At 50.2% G+C, this 17,573-nt stretch overlaps 1 long non-coding RNA gene across 6 annotated transcripts; it reads left to right on the forward strand.

The window, feature by feature from the left end:
* Nucleotides 1–764: 764 nt before the first annotated feature.
* On the forward strand, nucleotides 765–3,260 carry LOC140625656 (uncharacterized). 6 transcript variants are annotated; one of them, XR_012024999.1, is made up of 5 exons: nucleotides 765–829; nucleotides 992–1,429; nucleotides 1,714–2,074; nucleotides 2,313–2,410; nucleotides 2,761–3,260. It is a non-coding gene; the product is annotated as an uncharacterized lncRNA (long non-coding RNA). The 6 variants fall into 6 exon arrangements; XR_012024996.1 differs by having other exon boundaries at nucleotides 992–1,166; nucleotides 1,287–2,074; XR_012024992.1 differs by having other exon boundaries at nucleotides 992–2,074.
* Nucleotides 3,261–17,573: the final 14,313 nt, after the last annotated feature.

Here is a 17,573-nt window from a genome sequence, read left to right on the forward strand (position 1 = left end):
CCCTGGGTGGCGCAGCGGTTTGGCGCCTGCCTTTGGCCCAGGGCGTGATCCTGGAGACCCGGGATCGAGTCCCACGTCGGGCTCCCGGTGCATGGAGCCTGCTTCTCCCTCTGCCTGTGTCTCTGCCTCTCTCTCTCTCTCTCTCTCTGTGACTATCATAAATAAAAAAAAAAATTAAAAAAAAAGAAAGATGATGGATAAAGAAGCTGTGGTCTATGTATACAATGGAATATTACTCAGCCATCAGAAACGACAAATACCCACCATTTGCTTCCACGTGGATGGACCTGGAGGGTATTATGCTGAGTGAAGTAAGTCAGTCGGAGAAGGACAAACATGATATGGTCTCGTTCATTTGGGGAATATAAAAAATAGTGAAAGGGAATAAAGGGGAAAGGAGAAAAAATGAGGGGGAAATATCAGGGAGGGAGACAGAACATGAGAGACCCCTAATTCTGGGAAACGAACTAGGTAGAACTAGGTAGAAAGGGAGGAGGGCGGGGGGTGGGGGTGACTGGGTGACGGGCACTTGACGGGATGAGCACTGGGTGTTATTCTATATGTTGGCAAATTGAACTCCAATAATAAATAAATAAATAAATAATCAACATTGAAAACAAAGGAGGGACAAAGCTACATGGGTGGAGTTAGGAGAGGGCGGGGCTAGGGTGGAGGGAGTTAGAGAGGCGGAGCTTGGGGGCGGGGCCAGGAGGGGCGGGGCCAGGAGGGGCGGGGCCAGGGAGGTGGGGCTCGGAGGGGGCGGGGTTTGTAGAGGGGAAGCTAGGAGGGAAGCCTGCAGCAGGTGCGGTGGTGGACAGACGGACAGACGGTGGGAAGCAGGAGGGTCGCGGCGGGGAGGGGAGATGGAGGCGTGCGGGTTCCTCCTCCATTTTGGCTCCAGGAAGGGAAATTCTCTGCTGAAATGGCATTTGCTCTTGGGAAGGTGAGTTCTCCCTCCTGAATGGCTTCTCTCCCTTCTGATCCTTCCTAGAGAAAACTACTCTTCCGGCCTCACTGCCTTCCTCTCCTCCCTCCGGCCAATTTCCATGACGGAATAGGAAGTGTTTCAAGGACAACTTGGCTAACTATTTCCCAGGCCGGGTGAGCGCCTCTCTCAGGGCCACCAGGCTTCTCGATTCCGAAAGGTCATTCACACCGTAGTCTAAGTAAGTGGATCCCTGCTGGGTGCAGTTATCAGTTTATTGCCTCTCAGTGCACCTTTCCCTGCCTTACTTTGTGGTAACGAAACTGGACTTCGTGAACGTCTCTCCGTGGCCCTCTGGCAGGTCAAGAAGCTTGTGAGGAGGGCCTGAAAGCTGCTGCAGGAGGAAGGCCTCGCTCCCGGGGCTGCAGGAGCGCGGCTGCTGAACCTCCGGCAGTGCTCGCCCACTGTCAGCTGGCCCTGGCTGGGAGAGTTCCCACCTGTCAGGTGACCTGCTGGCACCCCAGGAGGGCCACCGGTCCTGGCCCCGGCTTCCCTGCCCGCTGACCTTGGCCTTAAGCCGACAGCAGCCGGGCCCCACCTGGGTTTCCCTGCTCTCCAGCCCGTCTGCCCCCTGTGGACCCGCTCTGGCCCAGGGCTGCCCACTCGGCTGCCTCCCCACCCAGGGGCCCCCTTGGAATAACCTGCCTCAGCCTCGGGATGTCCTGGAGAGTCGTCTTTTCTCGGAGTGGTTACTCTCCTATAAATCGTTAATCCTATTTTATATTAAGCTTTCCCTGTGTAATTACGCACGGTCTCTGCGTCTGACGGAACCCCAACCGACATGCCTCGGGTTGCTCAGCTCCGGCAGAGCTGAGAGAAGGAGGAGGAGCTGGTAACATCACAAGCCCCCCTCACCCCAGAAGTTGTGCAGAACAGAACTCTTCGGGCGTTGGGGGGACTTGCACGCTGCCTCTCCGCCACCTGCTGTCACAGAAGCCATCTCACGTCCCCATGAGACCGTGGCCACCTCTGTGTCTCCAAGTGTGGGCCCTGGACCAGCGGCGGCGGCGGCCCCCGAGAACTGGTTGGAAATGCACGTTCTTGGCCCCATCCCAGATGAATTACATCAGAAACTCGCCAATCTGTGGGGTGAGTCTCGTATGTGCAAAGGTTTGAGAACCACCGATGGGAGGTAATGTCGCTTAACATCTCCAGGCCTCGTCTGCAAATGGTAACGATTATATCTTCCGCACGGAATTGTGAGGATTTGGTAAGACGGCCCAGAGTACGAGTGCGGTGATGGTGGTGATAGACCTAATGGGAGCAGAAATGTAATATAAAGCATCGGGGCTTCTCTGTTCCCTCTCTTCTGTCCTCTCCATCCTAGAGTTTGGGGACCCGCGGAACCAGCCTCCTGCACACTGTCCCCCACAGGCTACGGGTGTAGGTCTGACCGGAGCCTTTCTAAATGTGCCAAGGCCAGAGGTGGGTGACCAGGGCTCAGCCTCTCCAGGAGTGAGGTACAGGCTCTGGAGCTTTCCCTGGAGCTGCCTGTGGGCCCTTCGCCAGAATGGCTGAGTTGAGGCCTGTTCTTGGCGAGATGGCAGTGATAGGAGCCACCTCAGGTGTGCCAGGCCCCTGGTCACAGTCAGCGCAGCTGGGTGGGACGACGGGTGGGCGAGCAGGGACACAGGGTGCTGGCTGGCAAGAGATCTGAGGCCAGCCTGTAGCTCAGCCAGGTTTTCCTGATGAGCACATTGTCTTCACGGGTATGATGGAAATCTGCAGTTTCTCCAGAAACCTGATTTTAACCTTCATCCCTTCTTCTTCCTTAGCTCGAGGGCCAAGGTGCCATTACAAAAGCCTAAGGCTCATGAAGACTGGCAAGGCCGGCTTCCAAGAGGCCTCTGGAATTTGCCTTGAACGTGTGTCCTTCGCTAACTGGATTTCCAGACTTTCCACGCTCTGCCTCACACCCTGGCCTTCCTCAGAAGCTGCCACTCACCTGGCCCTCGCCACCGACCTGGTCTCTTCCCAGCCACTGGGCCCAGCCAAGGGCCGCCACTCCCACTCCAGCTAAAAGGAGACCTGGAAAGAGGGCAGGAGTGAAGGTGAAAACTGCTTTCTCTGAGAACCGGCTGCCTGGTGTCAGCCCTAAGTTTGAGTCACCTTGGACGGACGTCACGTTACCAGGAGAGTCCAGCTCCTCCCCAGGAGGCGGACAGGTGTGATTTTGAAGGGAGCATTGTCCATTAACGATTTTATCACAAGCAGAATATGAATTTTTATCTCTATTACACATTTCCAACTTTCAAATATATGACCCTTCTTCAAACCTGCAGAATTCTGTGCAGATTCTTTGAAAGAATTTAGAGCGCCTTATTCCCAGGACTGGGTAATTTTTCCCTGGCTGCATTTTAATTTTAGAGAAAGGAAGCCTGATGTGATGAACACTCACTGAATAGAAATCCTGGGGCTCTTAATTAAACCAGATAAGGTGTCTCACCCTGGAAACCCTCCCATTGGCTTATGAGAAACTCATTTGCATTCTCTGAGATGCAATTCATATTTCCTTATCTCGTTCGTGCATCAAAAGTTACCTTTTTGCAAAGAATAATTTTTGCCCAAATACATTTTGTTTCTAGTATTCCAAAGAGTCTGTGATGGCAAGGAGTATGGAGCTCTGTCCTTGAATGGCTCGGACTCCATCCTTCTTCCAGCACCTGGGAGCAGCAAGTGTCTGCTCTGGGCCCAGGCTTCCAGTCTCTGCCCAGTACTCTCCCTTCCAAGACCCCTCCCCTAAAATAATGGAAGAGAAATTAGCTGCATTCTACTATTGAGCAGTTACTGTGGCTTAAAGGTCACTAGCCGTGCATGGTACATCTCTTAAACCTTGTGCTCCATGCACAAGACTCCACTGACCCCCACTCTCTGCTCCCCGGTCTCCTGCCTGCAGGTCGACCAGCTGTTCTTCATTAGTTGGGCAAATGGACTCAGGCCCACCTTTGTAGAAGTTCCTTGCTTCCTTCCCTTTATCCTCTGCTCAGCCACGTTTAGCATTTCAGCTTTTATAAGAGAACCATGAACTCAAGAGTGTCAGGCATAGTCTGAGCTATTAATAATATGGCATTTTTCTTACTTCTCTTATAGTCTGGGGGTAGACGTCCTTCAATGAGATCTTCAAAGGAAAACTGAGTGAGGGGCAGGTCAAGATCTAGGCATTTCCAGGCTCCTGGTCCTTGGCCTGCATGCTGGATTTTAGGACAGGAAGGGGGAAATAGACATAGATGAGGCTGGAGAGGTGAGTACATTCCAGAAAATAATGAGCATGCTTGCCAGACCCAGGGGACCAAACTGTCCTGCGGTGCACTGCTTCTCAGAATGGGATCCAGCTACTCATCAGAGCTTTGACATGTTTGTTAAGGATGTTGATTCTTGAACCCTATTCCTAAATCTGAATCTGAATCCGAACTTTTGTGGCCCAGGACCCCAGACTTACAAAATGCCTGGGTAATGCTTATGCACATCTTTCCATCAGTTGGAAAACATTGGCACCATCGACTGAGAGGTTAATTCAAGAACCTAAGCAGAGATGTGACACAGTCAGATTGGTCACTTTGGTTGCACTTTATGGCATGCATTTTAAAAACTGGAGACCAGACAAGTGACTATTGTAATACTTCAGATGGGAAATGCTGAGGAGCTGAGCTAAGCCAGTAGTGGTGAGGCTGGAGCAGTAGGAGGTCAACCCTGGAGTTTCTGGCTTGAGTTATTGAGCCAATAAAGGATAAATAAATAAAGGATAAATAATCTGAAGTCAGTGTACGTTGGGTAGGAAAATTGTTAGTTGCTTTAGGCATGTTTAGGCCTCAACCTCATGTTTAGGCATGAGGTTGAGAGGGGTCTGTGGGATATATCTAGGTGGGAGCTGTCCAGGAGGAAGTGGGATTGATGTTTGGAACTCGACAAATTCTGTGCAAAAGATACAAAGCAATAGGGAAGGAAATCCTTGGCATGGATATGATTTCAAGGACGAATGGGAGAGCAAAGAAAAGGCCCTAGGACAAAGTCTTTGAGAATATCAACTCTAAAGGTTCTACAGGACAAGTTGCCCAAGGAATGGGGCTTTTTAGAGAAAGTATTTACTTTCTCTAAAGTATTTACTTTCTTTACTGTTCTAGGTCAATTTAGATTTTAACGCACAATGTTTCGGTGGGCAGTAATTGGCAAATACAGTGCTGTTCATGTTTTATCCGAGGCTACTTAATAAATTTACTCAATAATCAAGATGATATTCATGCAGTCGCCTAAGTCAAAAGTTCAAGTTGGAGGCAGGAGGAGAGAGGATTGAGTTGGGTAGAACAGCTATATTATCAGCAAGAGTACAGGTGATGAGGACAGAAGCCAACCTTCTCTGCCGAGGCTCTGGTCCCTACAGTGATAAAATAAATATTCTTTCAGTAAAATTGCCACCAGTAAGAAATGTCACTAGCCCATTCTTTCAGGTGTGAGGATAAGAAAAATCAAAAAGACGTTTGGAAGGACAAAGTTACAACTGCTTTCTATACCACACATTTGACTGGAGACAGGAAAGATATTTGTTTAAATTAATGTCTTTTGCTGGGAACAAAACAGATCTTCCCTTTTCCATCTTAATGTGGATGTTGTTCCTAATAATTCACAAAGTATTTTCTCATTTCCACTTCAATTTCCCCCAAGTAAATGTTTAACCATGATTGTGCCTTAAGGAAATAAAAAAAAAGAATTTACATTGATACTTTACCAGGCCCCAGAACTCATGCTAAATGCAGTATTGATCTCAGCCCCTTTGCTCTGCACGGGCATGTTACATGGTAAGTGCTCTCATCCTTATTTTATAGAAGAGGAAACAAGGGTACAGAGGTCAAATGACCTCATCAAGGTCACCCACCTACTAAGAATTCACACCCAGGTGCTCCTGCACCTGCTCCCTTGCTTATTTTTTTTATATTACTTTTTAGTTCCTAAGTCTTAGTGGCTATTAACAAATGACGCCTTTTAGATTACCCAGGTATTTTGAATTTCTCAGAGGAAGCCAAATGTGGTCAACAACTCTGAACTACGCATGTTTATGATAAATAATCAGTGAAGCAGAATAACCCATAAATGTTCATTCCTGGTATTAGACTCTATAATTTATGTACATTTCATTATAAGATCTTATGCATATTTATCACTTTAGATGGTTTTCACCTGTCTGGTTTTAGCTAGATTATAAATTCTCTGAGGCTAAGGAGTGCACACTCCCAATGCTGGAGCCCTAGCATAGGAAAACAGTGCAAATCCAATGATGCATTTTTAATGAATGAGTCAGGTAATGAAGGGGAGCTCAGAGGAGCTTGTTTTAGGCATGCACAAAAATATTTTCCAGTTATTTTCCAAATTGCCTGAGCTGGAAAATCTAAATCTAAAATATGTTTTTGGGTTTGGTATGTATTTCTCTTTTAGGAGATATTTTATTTTATTTTTTTAGGTATTTTAAATATATTTTTATAATCTCAAAAGAAATTATCTACATAGACATGATTCATTTTGAAAGGACCCTATGGGATTTATAGCATTAAGAGCCTTTTTTTTCATTATTAAAGAAAAGAACAAAATTTCTTGCCCAAGCCAATCTCTGAGCCAAAGGGCTGCAACTGGAGGCTGGTTGTGATCCAAAGTTAGCTGGAACTCTTGTGCCTGCGTATTGAATGCCTCCTTCTCTCTCTCCCTCTCTCTCTCTCTCCCTCCCTCTCTCTCTCTCCATCAAAGGTATTCACAAATACAACTCTTGCTACTGGACAATGTCTGATATTAAATGTTAAAGAATAAATGCTAGTGGTCAGGGACCGTCTGCTGAAGATAACTTCTTGCTTCTGGTGATGGGAACCATTAATTTAGGACAATCCTCCTGCTGAGAACAAATATTAAAAGTAGATAAAATCTTAGAAAAACTGCTCTTGAAGGCATCATTAGGTCTTGTTAGTGAACTAACAAGGTCACAAAGAATTATTAAGGAAAATTCTAGAAGACAGACTAGAGGTCCAGAAAGGTAAGCCCAGTAGCTGGGCCACTCCTCCTCTGGGAATATGTGTTGACTCTAGAGAAGCTGTCTGAAAGGCTGAGCAGCACATCTGTAGGGTTTGGTGTCCCAGGAAGGGAGTGCAGAGGTCACCAACATAGGGATGAGCCAGTGTACAGAGGTGGTCAGATGAAGCCATTTCTTTTTGGGTTTGGGTCACTGAAAGGCTGCACCCTGGAAGCAAATGAACAGCAGTAGATTGCTTTCAAGAAGACTGCAATTCAGTATGAACGTCTCTCAATGTCTGGAACTGGATTAGGTAACTCCAAGTGTTGGCTTTCCCACTTGCACAGCAGAAGCGAGCATATGCCCTTTCTGGAGCAAGGTGATACTATTCTAGTCCTCAAATTCTTTCAGCAAACAAGTTTTCAAAATTAATGGCCAGCACACAATAAGAAAGAACAAGAACACAAGAAGAAAAGTAGAGAAACTAAGAAAAAATAGGCAATAGAAACAGACAGGGACTATAGAAATAGGAATTACTGGACATGAACTTTAAAATGTCTATGCACATGTGTTTAAGATGAGAAAAGCCACTATGGAGAATTTTGGCAGAGGAGGAGAACTTTTTTTTTGAAAAAGAGTATTCCAGAACTGAAAAATACAAAAGTCTATTTTTAAAACTCACTGGATTTATTTAATAATAGCTTAAATTAATCTGAAAAGGTAATTATTGAATTTATGAACTGGTAAAAAGAAAATGTTCCAAATGAAGTATGGAAACACAAAACGATGGAAAATAGGAGAGTAAGAAACAGAGAGGATGGGGTGAGAGTCCAACACACATACACTCGTCACACAACACACTTTCACTCAGCATGTCAGGAGAGCTGAGTTAAAACAAGGCAGAGACAATATTTAGAGATGTAACAGCTGAGAACTTTAGAAAAATACTGAGAAATATTAAGCCATATATTCAAAAGGTTCTACACTCCTAAGCCAGCCACATTTTAAAAACACATATGCAATATGTATTTTATATTTATGTGTACGTGTGTGTATATCTACACACATCATCTCCACATGTAAGCACACTATAGTAAAAATACTAAAAAAAAAAAAAAGGACATAAAATGCAGATCTTAAATGCATCCAGAAGAGGTAAAACAAAACAAAACAAAACAAAACAAAAAAAACAGATTACCTTCACGGGAGTAACAATTGAGCTTAAAGTGGATTTCTTCATAGAAACAACAGCGGTTAAGTAGTTAATGAAAAGAAAGTAAGAGCTGCCTATATCCAAGGAAAATGTCCCTTAAGAATGAAGGTACGGGCTGCCTGGGTGGCTCAGTCAGTTAAGCGTCCAACTCTTGATTTCAGCTCAGGTCATGATCTCAGGGTCGTGGGATTCAGCCCCGTGTCAGGCTCCGTGCTCAGCGTGCAGTCTACTTGAGGATTCTCTCTCTTCCCCTCCCTCTGCCCCTCCCTGCTGCCTGTGTGTGCATATTCTCTCTCTCTAAAATAAATGAATACTAAACAAAAAAGAATGAAGGTGGAATGAAAACATTTTCAAATAAACAAAAACTAAGAGAATTGATGAATTAATCAGTTAATTAATTAACTAGTTAATGGCAGGCCCGTGCTAAAGGAAATACTCAAAGATATTATTCAGGCAGAAACACATGATCCCACATGGAAGCTCAAAGATACAGAAAGAAATGAAAGCAATGGAAACGATAAATATATGAGCAATTCCAATACCTGAACATTTGATTTATAAAGAACATGGCATTGATTGACTTCAGGAAAAGGAAATTTTCTTCAATAAGTGATGTTAGACAATTAGATATCCATATGGAAAAATAAATACTATAAAGTTGACTTCATCTTCAACTACATGGAAAAATCAATGCCAAGTAGATTGTAAACCAAAGTGTAAAAGGTAATCCCCACAATATGGTGGAAATACACACTGGTGCAGCCACTGTGGGGAACAATATGGAGATGCCTCAAAAAATTAAAAATAGGGCAGCCCGGGTGGCTAAGCGTTTTAGCGCCATCTTCAGCCCAGGGCAAGATCCTGGAGACCCGGGATCGAGTCCCACATCGGGCTCCCTGCATGGAGCCTGCCTCTCTCTGCCTGTGTCTCTGCCTCTGTGTGTGTGTGTGTGTGTCTCATGAATAAATAAATAAATAAAATCTTTTAAAAAATTAAAAATAGAACTACCCTACAATCCAGCAATTGCACTATTAGGTATTTACCTGAAGGATACAAAAATACTAATTCAAAGCGATACATGAGCCCCAATGTTTATAGCAGCAAATATATATAATGGAATATTACTCAGCCATCAAAAAGAATGAAATCTTATTACCATTTGCAATAACATGGGTGGAAGCTAGAGTATATTTTTACTAAGTGAAATAGAGAAAGACAAATACCAAAAGATTTCACTCAAATGTGGAATTTAAGAAACCAAACAAATGAGTGGGGGGGAACAAAAAGAGAGGCAAACCAAGAAATAGACACTTAACTATGAAGAACACACTGATGGTTACTGGAGGGGGGGATGGGGAAATAGGTGATGGGGAGTGAGGATGGCTCTTGTGATGAGCGCTGAGTGTCGTATGGACGTGTTGAATCACTAAATTGTACACCTGAAACTAATATTAAACCTCAACCTAATATTATGTTAACTACCTGGAATTTACATAGACACTTTAAAAATAATAAAAAAGGTAAGACAGTAAAGCTTCTATATTCATGACCTCATAGTAGGAAATGACTTATAACTAATACATAGAATTCACCAACCATGAGTAGAAAAATTCTGACTACATTCAAATTAAGACTGTGCTCATCAAAAGGTATCCTTAGGAGAGTGAAAAGAGGAGCCGCATGGCCTGGCTCTTGGCCCTGACCTGGCGGGGCTTGGCCACTGTTCTGGGCCTCCGTCCGGCGGCTGTATCTCCACCCAGACTTGTATAACCAGCTAGGGAGACTGCACATAGGTTGGTTCTAAAATGTCCTGGCATTTTCCCTCAGTGGCAGGGGGGACCTGAGGCAAATCATGATTTGGAAAAAAAAAAAAAATTGGGAAAAGAAGTCAGGTGTGTTCAGGATTCACTGGAAAGCCCCAAAGTCCTGCCCAAGTCGCTCCCCTTGGGGCTACTGAGATGGCAGCAGATTTCTCCAGATGGACATAGTAGGTCTCACAGGACATAGTAGGTCTCACAAACTGAGCTGAATTCCAGAGACCGCAGGCTCCTCCCACCGTGGCAGGTCTCAGAAACATTCCCCCGGCTATTTGACCCTCGGCTGTGACATTTATGGGCCTCCCAAGGAAGCGGATGGGTCTTTCCATCGGATTTCTCCGGCTGGTCTAACAAATTACCAGAACCTCAGTGGCTTCAAACACACCTGTTTATTGTCCTGCGGCTCCAAAGTGAAGAAGTCCTGTATGAGTCTCACTGGGCCTCACGTATACGGATCAAGCCAGATGGAGCCTCTAGGGGAGAGTCCATTTTCCTGCCTTTTCCAGCTTCCAGAGGCCTCTGGCATCCCTTGGCTCACGGCCCCTCGTGGCTCCATCATCTAAGCAGCTGTGGTGAGTTGAGTCCTTCTCAGAGGGCGTCACTCCCACCCGGCTTCCTCGGCCACAGCCTTCCCCTGGCTCTCTTCTGCGACCCTTACGTTCCCTCTAAGGCTTCTTGTGACCACACTGGGGCCCCAGGGAAGCTATCTCAGGATCAGCCAACTTGCAATCTTTAATTCCCCTTTACCTAACACAGTCACAGGTGCCAGGGGCTAGAACCAGCCACCTCCGGGGGTCGTGATCCTACCAAGTGCATTGCTTCAGGAGCCAGTGAGCCTTGTCTCCCCAACACACCCTCCAGTCTGCGTGTGTGTGCACAGGTGTGTGCACACGATTCATTCAGATTTGAATCGGTAACCGCTGATTGTCAGGGAGGCGAAGTGTCTAACGTAGGAGACAGAAACAAAAGCAAACAGATGAAAGAAAATTAAGGGGGAAAAGAAATGGAGGGGACAGAAGAAAAATAATAAAAACTCACTTGATATTTTAGAGAGCAAGGTCCTGCCTGGATCCACTAATCAGAACAAAAAGAGATAAATGAGAACACTCAAAGAACAAGAAAGAATTCTTGGAAATCAAAAGATATAGAAGTATAAAAATTCATCCTAAGGATTCATTTTTAAATGAGTCAATGTCCCACCAAGTAAAGCAAAATATCACAGATGAACAATAGAAGAAAAATGGTAAGAGAAATCAAATCGAAGATCAACCCAGAAGTTCTAACATCCAAATAACAGGTGCTTGGAAAATAACTAAGAAAGTTTAAGAAAATGTTTTAGAATCTCCAGAACTGAAGACCATATGTTTCCTCTTTGAAAGGACCACTGAGTGCCCAGGACCATTAGTTTAAAAAGAGCCCCATGAAGATACATCATCATTAAAATTCAGGAAACCAGGACGAAGGAGATCATAAAAGTTTCCAAGTTTCCGAAGAGGAAAGTAGTTCACATATAAGGATCAAGAAAGAGAATGACATCAGGCTTCTCGACAGCTAGAGTTGCCACGGAGGATTAAAAAAAAAAAAAAACAACTGATATTCAAAGTATCAGGGAAATTGATTTTCAGTCTAGAATCCTATATGGATCCAAACCATCAAAAAGGGTGACAGCGGGGAAATGCAAAGTTACAAAACTTGTATTCCTTGCATCTTTTTCCATCACAAAGAGGGAATAAAATAAGACAGGAAGGTGAGATTCAGGAAATAAGAGATTGCCCGCAGAGAGAGGTGGAGGGGATTCGCACAGCAGTCACGGCGTGAAGCAGGCCAGGAACCACCTGGTGGGAGCGGGAAGAGGAGGGCTCCAGGGGCCCCCTCTTCACTCCCGCTCTCCCAACAGAGAACCGCACAGAAACGGCGTGTGAGGCGCTGAACCACGTGGAGAAGAGCGCACGGTCCGGCAGCCGACGCTGACAGGTGAATTCATACGCATGATCACTACTGGACATCGGCCAAGGGGCTCTGCACCGTAAGTAGAATGAAAACCGTCGGTGGGGTGCACGTGCGGGTGTCGGGGCGCGGGGATGGGGCACCAAGCAGGCACGGCCCAGCCAGAGGTCACCCTCCTCCTCCTCAGTGGGAAGTGCGCACGTGAGGCCTAACATGGAAAAATCAAGAAGTAGCCCTTGAGTTGGAAACTCGGTGGCAAATCCCAGAGGAGACACCTAAATGAGTTGAAAAAGGTTGGTCCTCGGCCATAGGACTCGGAAGTGGATGGGAGCTGATGTTTCAGTGCCAGGACCTGGGATTCCACGGGACTTCGAAAACCTGTCACTTGAGTTAGTCCCGTGGCAGAGGCGCCGCAGGTGGCAGCCACTCTCACCAACGTTTACAAATGTACACGTCGGCCTGGAAACCTTCGCTCCAGGGAGGCTCTGGACCCGGCCTCGCGGCCCCGGCACCCCCACCTCACTCCCACAGCACCTGCCCCTTCTGGGGTGACTTGTGGCCGGCCACCACCCTGGTGGCCCTCGGCGCATCTCAGTGTCCTGACTGCAGGTCCCGGCCCCATTTTACAGATGAGGCGACCGGGGATGCAAGGGATAGAGCAGCTGGGCCGCGGCCCGCGCCGGGTCCTCCAATTCGCGCCGTGGCATGGGCTGGGCTCAACACGCCGGACACCTGTGACGGGGAAGGAGCTGGGGCACCGGGGTTCCCCGGCTGCGCAGCTGCCTCCCCGACTCAGCTCAGGCCACGACTCAGGGTCTGGGGTGGAGCCTGTGGGACAGGTTGGTCTCCCCCCGGCCCCCCGCACCCCCCACCCTGCTCACCTGCTCTCTCTTTAATAAAGTGAGTAAATAAAAATCAGAAATGAAAATAAAAGCAAAGAAGCTGCGACCAAACCCCAAATTCCCGAAACGCAGCCCACGTCGTGTCCAGCTAGGCGTTTCAGAACTGTGCTCTGAAGCAGCGTTTCGTGAATAAAATGTTTCTGTGACCCAGCGAGAGTACTGTCCCCGAGCTCAGCGTGCTCCTGCACAAGGAGCGGGTGGGGCACCCTCGTCGCGGGCCTGTGGGGTCGGGAGAGCCCCTTACTGGTGAAGGTGCTGGCACAGCACCTGGGGGACCCGGCCTGGGCCGGGGGAGCCCCGACAGGCACAGGAGGGACAGGCGGGGCCTGCAGAGGCTCAACGGGGAACTGCACGGACGGCTCCTGGTCTCGAGTGACACCGGGCCTGCCGGGGGTTCCTCTGGCCGGTGCCCCGACACCTAAGTCAGCTGAATTCAGTGGCTCCTGGAGAGCTGCGGGGCGGCCCTGCCGGGCCTCTGCTTGGGGACAGGGAGCCAGGCTCCGGTGGTTCGCGCCACTTGCCGAAGAAAACACCCAAACACCCGTCAGCAGCATCTTTAACAGCCTCAGATCGTCCTCTGAAACCGTGGGCTCGGGCCGTGAGGCGAGTCCCCCTGGCGAGCCGGGGACAGGTGCCCTCTGGGTCCCCGGCTGCCTCCTGCCCTCCCCTCGTGCCGCTGGCAAGGCTGCTCCCCAGCTCCCTGCACTTGCTGCAGCCGCTGCCCCCCCCCCCCAAGCTGCTCTTGCAGAAGTGGGGGGGAGGGGGGCCAGGGGACAGACAGCAGCCTGCTGAATCGCCAGAGGTCTGGGGACACGTCCCAGAAACGGAGGTTTGCGAATGAAAAGTGTGTGGACAGCACCATCTGGTGGCCCCGTGGTGCCGGCGCGGGACAGCCCAGACACCCCACTACCGTAGCTCAGCCTCTCTCCGGGCCGCGTGGGCAGAGTAAGAGTTCTGGCAGGTTCCCGGCCCCACCACCCCGTCCTTGTCGCGTCACCCGCCCGTGCGCGGGGCCGGGCGCCCGTGGGGCCTGCAGATTAGGGAGGAGCGGGCCGAGCGCAGCCGCACGTCGTTGCCAATGGTTCCTGAGTGACGAGCGCCACTTAGAGTGTTAGGACAGCAGCTACCCCACGGGGACGCTGAGGACGGCCTCCCTGGTGCCGGGTCCCTGAACACAGGGAGCCTCCATCAGAAGAGCATTCTAGGCCGAGAAGAGCCCATCCAAGGAAACTGAGGCAGGAACAGGCTTCTACGGGGATCTCCAAAGAGGCCAGGGTGCAACTGTCATGAGAGGGGCGCAGAGGGGCCGCAGGGAGTAGCTTGGACCAAAGCACTCCTGGAAGTCTTGGGGGGCCCGGAGCGGGGGAAGAGCCTGTGCGCACGGGCAGCAGACCACACGGTGCCCGAACGGCCTCCGGGGGGCATCGGCCACCAACCCTCAGGGCTGGAAGCCTGAGGCCCACTCGGACCTGGACCTCCCGCAGTCTGGCTGGGAGACCGGCTGGCCACCCCCCACACCCGGGCCCCTGCTCCTCCGACGCCTGGGTCCCCAGCTCCCCCGACGCCCGGGCCCCCCGGCTCCTCCGACACCGTGTGTAAAGGCCCCCTCGTAGGCCACTGGCCCCCGCACCACGTCGCCCCTCTTGCCGGGTGACCCGGGGCTGCGGGCTGGCTGCACACGCCGCTGAGGCCCCCGGGGGAGCCCGGGCAGGGCGGCAGGTACCTCCCTGGACCACGAGCCAGCCTTTGGACGGACGTCCCCGTATCTGAGAGGCGTCCGCACGGGCCATCTGTGTAAGATGGGAACCTGCGCGGGAGCCAGGGTTCCCTGAGAGTGGGAGGGTGACGGCTGCCAGCGATCCTGGCCAAGTCGCCTGCTTCGAGGGTGGCGAGGTACACGCGGGTCCCACGGCGGGCGCGCCTGCCCAGTGCCAGGGCTTGGGGGGCTCCTCGACATGTTTTAGGGTTTGCTTTGGGTGTTTTGTTGTTGTTGTTGTTTTAAAGGAAAGGGCCATAAAAAAATAAAAAAGCCGAGACAGTCCCCGGCCGCTAGTAAGGAGATCTGGCCGGGAGAGAACCATCTCTCCCACAACCAAGGCGAGGAGCCCGAGCGGCATGAGAGGACCAAGCGAGGAGGCCGCTTCTCCCCCAGGAGGGGGGGCCAGCAGTGAAATCCACAGTCCGTGGCAATTACTGCCAGAGCATTCTCGAGGCTTCCGAGGCCTCTGACCTCCTGTAACTTCATCCTGTAGGGTCTAGGGAACATGGTGAATATTTTCATTGTTTCCTTTAACCTCACAGAGCTTAGAGGAGATCTCTCGGGGACTAACTCATTTACGTACTCATTCCGGGTGTTGGGTGAACACTATTCAAGCCTCAGTTTCCCCTTCTCTTCCAAAGTTGCCACGACCTGGGTTCCTTACATCTTCTCAGGCCCACACCCTACGTCAGGTGCTCTGTAGGGCGGACGAGAGTGTGGGAACGAAGTCCCCCTGGACACTCAGAACATCTCCATTCTTCTCCTCCAGGTAACTTCCCCTCACTACTTTCCAAACAATTTTCAAAACTGACCTCCTTTAAAAAGATTTCCTGATTAGTTCTCACCCTAGTTTCTAGCACCCTGGCAGCAGGAGGTCATCGAAGCCCGCGTGTGCTCCTTTGGGCCATCAAGCAACACAGCTAGTGCAAAGGTCAAGCAGAGAAGGGACGCTGGGTTCATCCTTGCCGCTGAAGGAAGATGAGCGGTCCTATTCCAGGGCCCAGACAGGGGTTTCTGAGGACCTGCCTTCCCTGCATTATTGTGGGGAACAGACCCATCGGTACCTCCGCTCAACGAGCGCGGACGCACACATGGCTGTCGCACTGTTTCAGGCCTAGGGTCCGACAAAGTTCTGTGCTCTTGGGGTTCACACTCTGGAGGAGGGAGAGCTAATCACGCGGAGGGAGCACGGGAAAGCAGAGCAAGTGGATTGAGGGTCCCGGGGGTGCTGTTTTAGAGCGTGGTCAAGGAAGTCTTCCAAGAGGGCGACACCTGGGCAAAGACTGGAAGTGAAAGAGCAAGTCACATGCACACGTGGGGCTGAGCATTGCTGCGGGAGGAATGGTGGCCTGAGGTGGAAGTGGACGTGGCCCGACTGTGGAAGGAGGGGGTCCGTGAGGCCAGCGACAGAGCAGAGGGAGGGTGGCGGGATTTGGGTCTCCAACGCGTTCCCAGGGCGCCCTGCCCCTCTGCCAGCCCTCCTCCACTTCCCTGGAAGCGACACGCCGTCTCTTTGCTTCCAGAAGCTCTTCTCCAACCTACCATCAGACGCCTGTCTGTGGGTGCAGGGCCAACTTCTTGCTACCATTCTGGGCCCCCCCAAGGGACACCTCACCAGGAGGCCTGCCAACCAGTGGTTGCCCCTCCAACCTCTTTTTGTCCAGAGAACTATCGTCCCCTGACCTTGTCCCAGGGGCCCGCGACCACGGCAGTAGTTTCGGGCACTGTGACATGGTGGTCTGCAGCGGACGGACGGGGAGGGACCATCCGAGGGCAGGCCAGGCGCCGTGGCCCACGCGTGCCGCCCGCCGCTGCCCTGCCGGGCCCTCCCTCCGGCGCGTGGCGAGCTGCCCTGAGCCTGCGCCCTTCCCCGGCTTCGGACACGACACCGAAACTACTTCTGGCTCGTGAGCTCTGAGCAGGAACGGTGTGCGCTGCTTGAACCGTGTGTGTGAGGCCCCCTGGGCTCCCCCCCACCTCCCCAGCTTTCCAGGAATGTGCTTCAGACGATGTGGCTAAGGGATGGGGAAGCCGCCCTCACCCCGATTGCTGAGTGGCCACACAGAGGACCGTCACCCTCAGTCACCTGGACCTGCAGCAGATTTTGCTCAAGCAGGAAATACACGAGTTTGTGTGTCAAGGTACCGAGACTGTGATGGTGCTACTACAGCGTAGGCCCAGCCTTGCCCGGGAGGGAGGAGTGGGTTCCCCTGTGATTCAATAGCATGGTGTGCGCATGTCTGGGTTAGGGTGTTCGTAGCCTTTGAAGATCCACTGTGGGCAGGTGGCATAGCGCAGGGATGAAAATGGCAGGCTCAGGGCACCTGGTGGGCTTCATTGGTTAAGGCTCTCTCTCTTGATCTCAGCTCAGGTCTTGATCTCAGGGTCCTGAGGTCAGGCCCCACGTTGGGCTCCCACTGGGTGTGAAGCCTCCTTAAAACAAAGAAATAAGGTGCCTGGGTGGCTCAGTAGGTTAAGTGTCTGACTCTTGACGTCAGATCAGGTTGTGATCTCAGAGTTGTGAGATCGAGCCCTGTGTCCAGCTCCACGCTCACAGCGGAGTCTGCTTAAGGTTCTCTCTCTCTCTCTCTCTCTCTCTCTCTCTCTCTCTCTCCCTCTGCCGGTACCCTCCCCTCCCCTGGGCTCTCTCTCCCCCTAAACAAACAAACAAACAAAAACATAAGCTACAGGCTCCGGCGTCAGAGAGTTTGGGCCTCAGATTCATTATCTGTAAAGTGGCAATCAAAGTAGTAGTGCTACGTCACATAATTGTCATGAAGACGGAGTTATATTAATACATGTAGAAACACATAGGATAGCCTGGCACCTGACAATCGATCAATAAATGGTTAGAACTATTAGTTACTACTATCCATCTACTCTCTTCTCTGGATGGTCACTTTGCTTTAACACTTTTTGAATCAAGAAAAATGTATGTGTGTTTAAGAATAAGGGCAAGGT

This window comes from Canis lupus, chromosome 3 (assembly GCF_048164855.1).
Source record: "Canis lupus baileyi chromosome 3, mCanLup2.hap1, whole genome shotgun sequence".
NCBI lineage: Eukaryota > Metazoa > Chordata > Mammalia > Carnivora > Canidae > Canis > Canis lupus.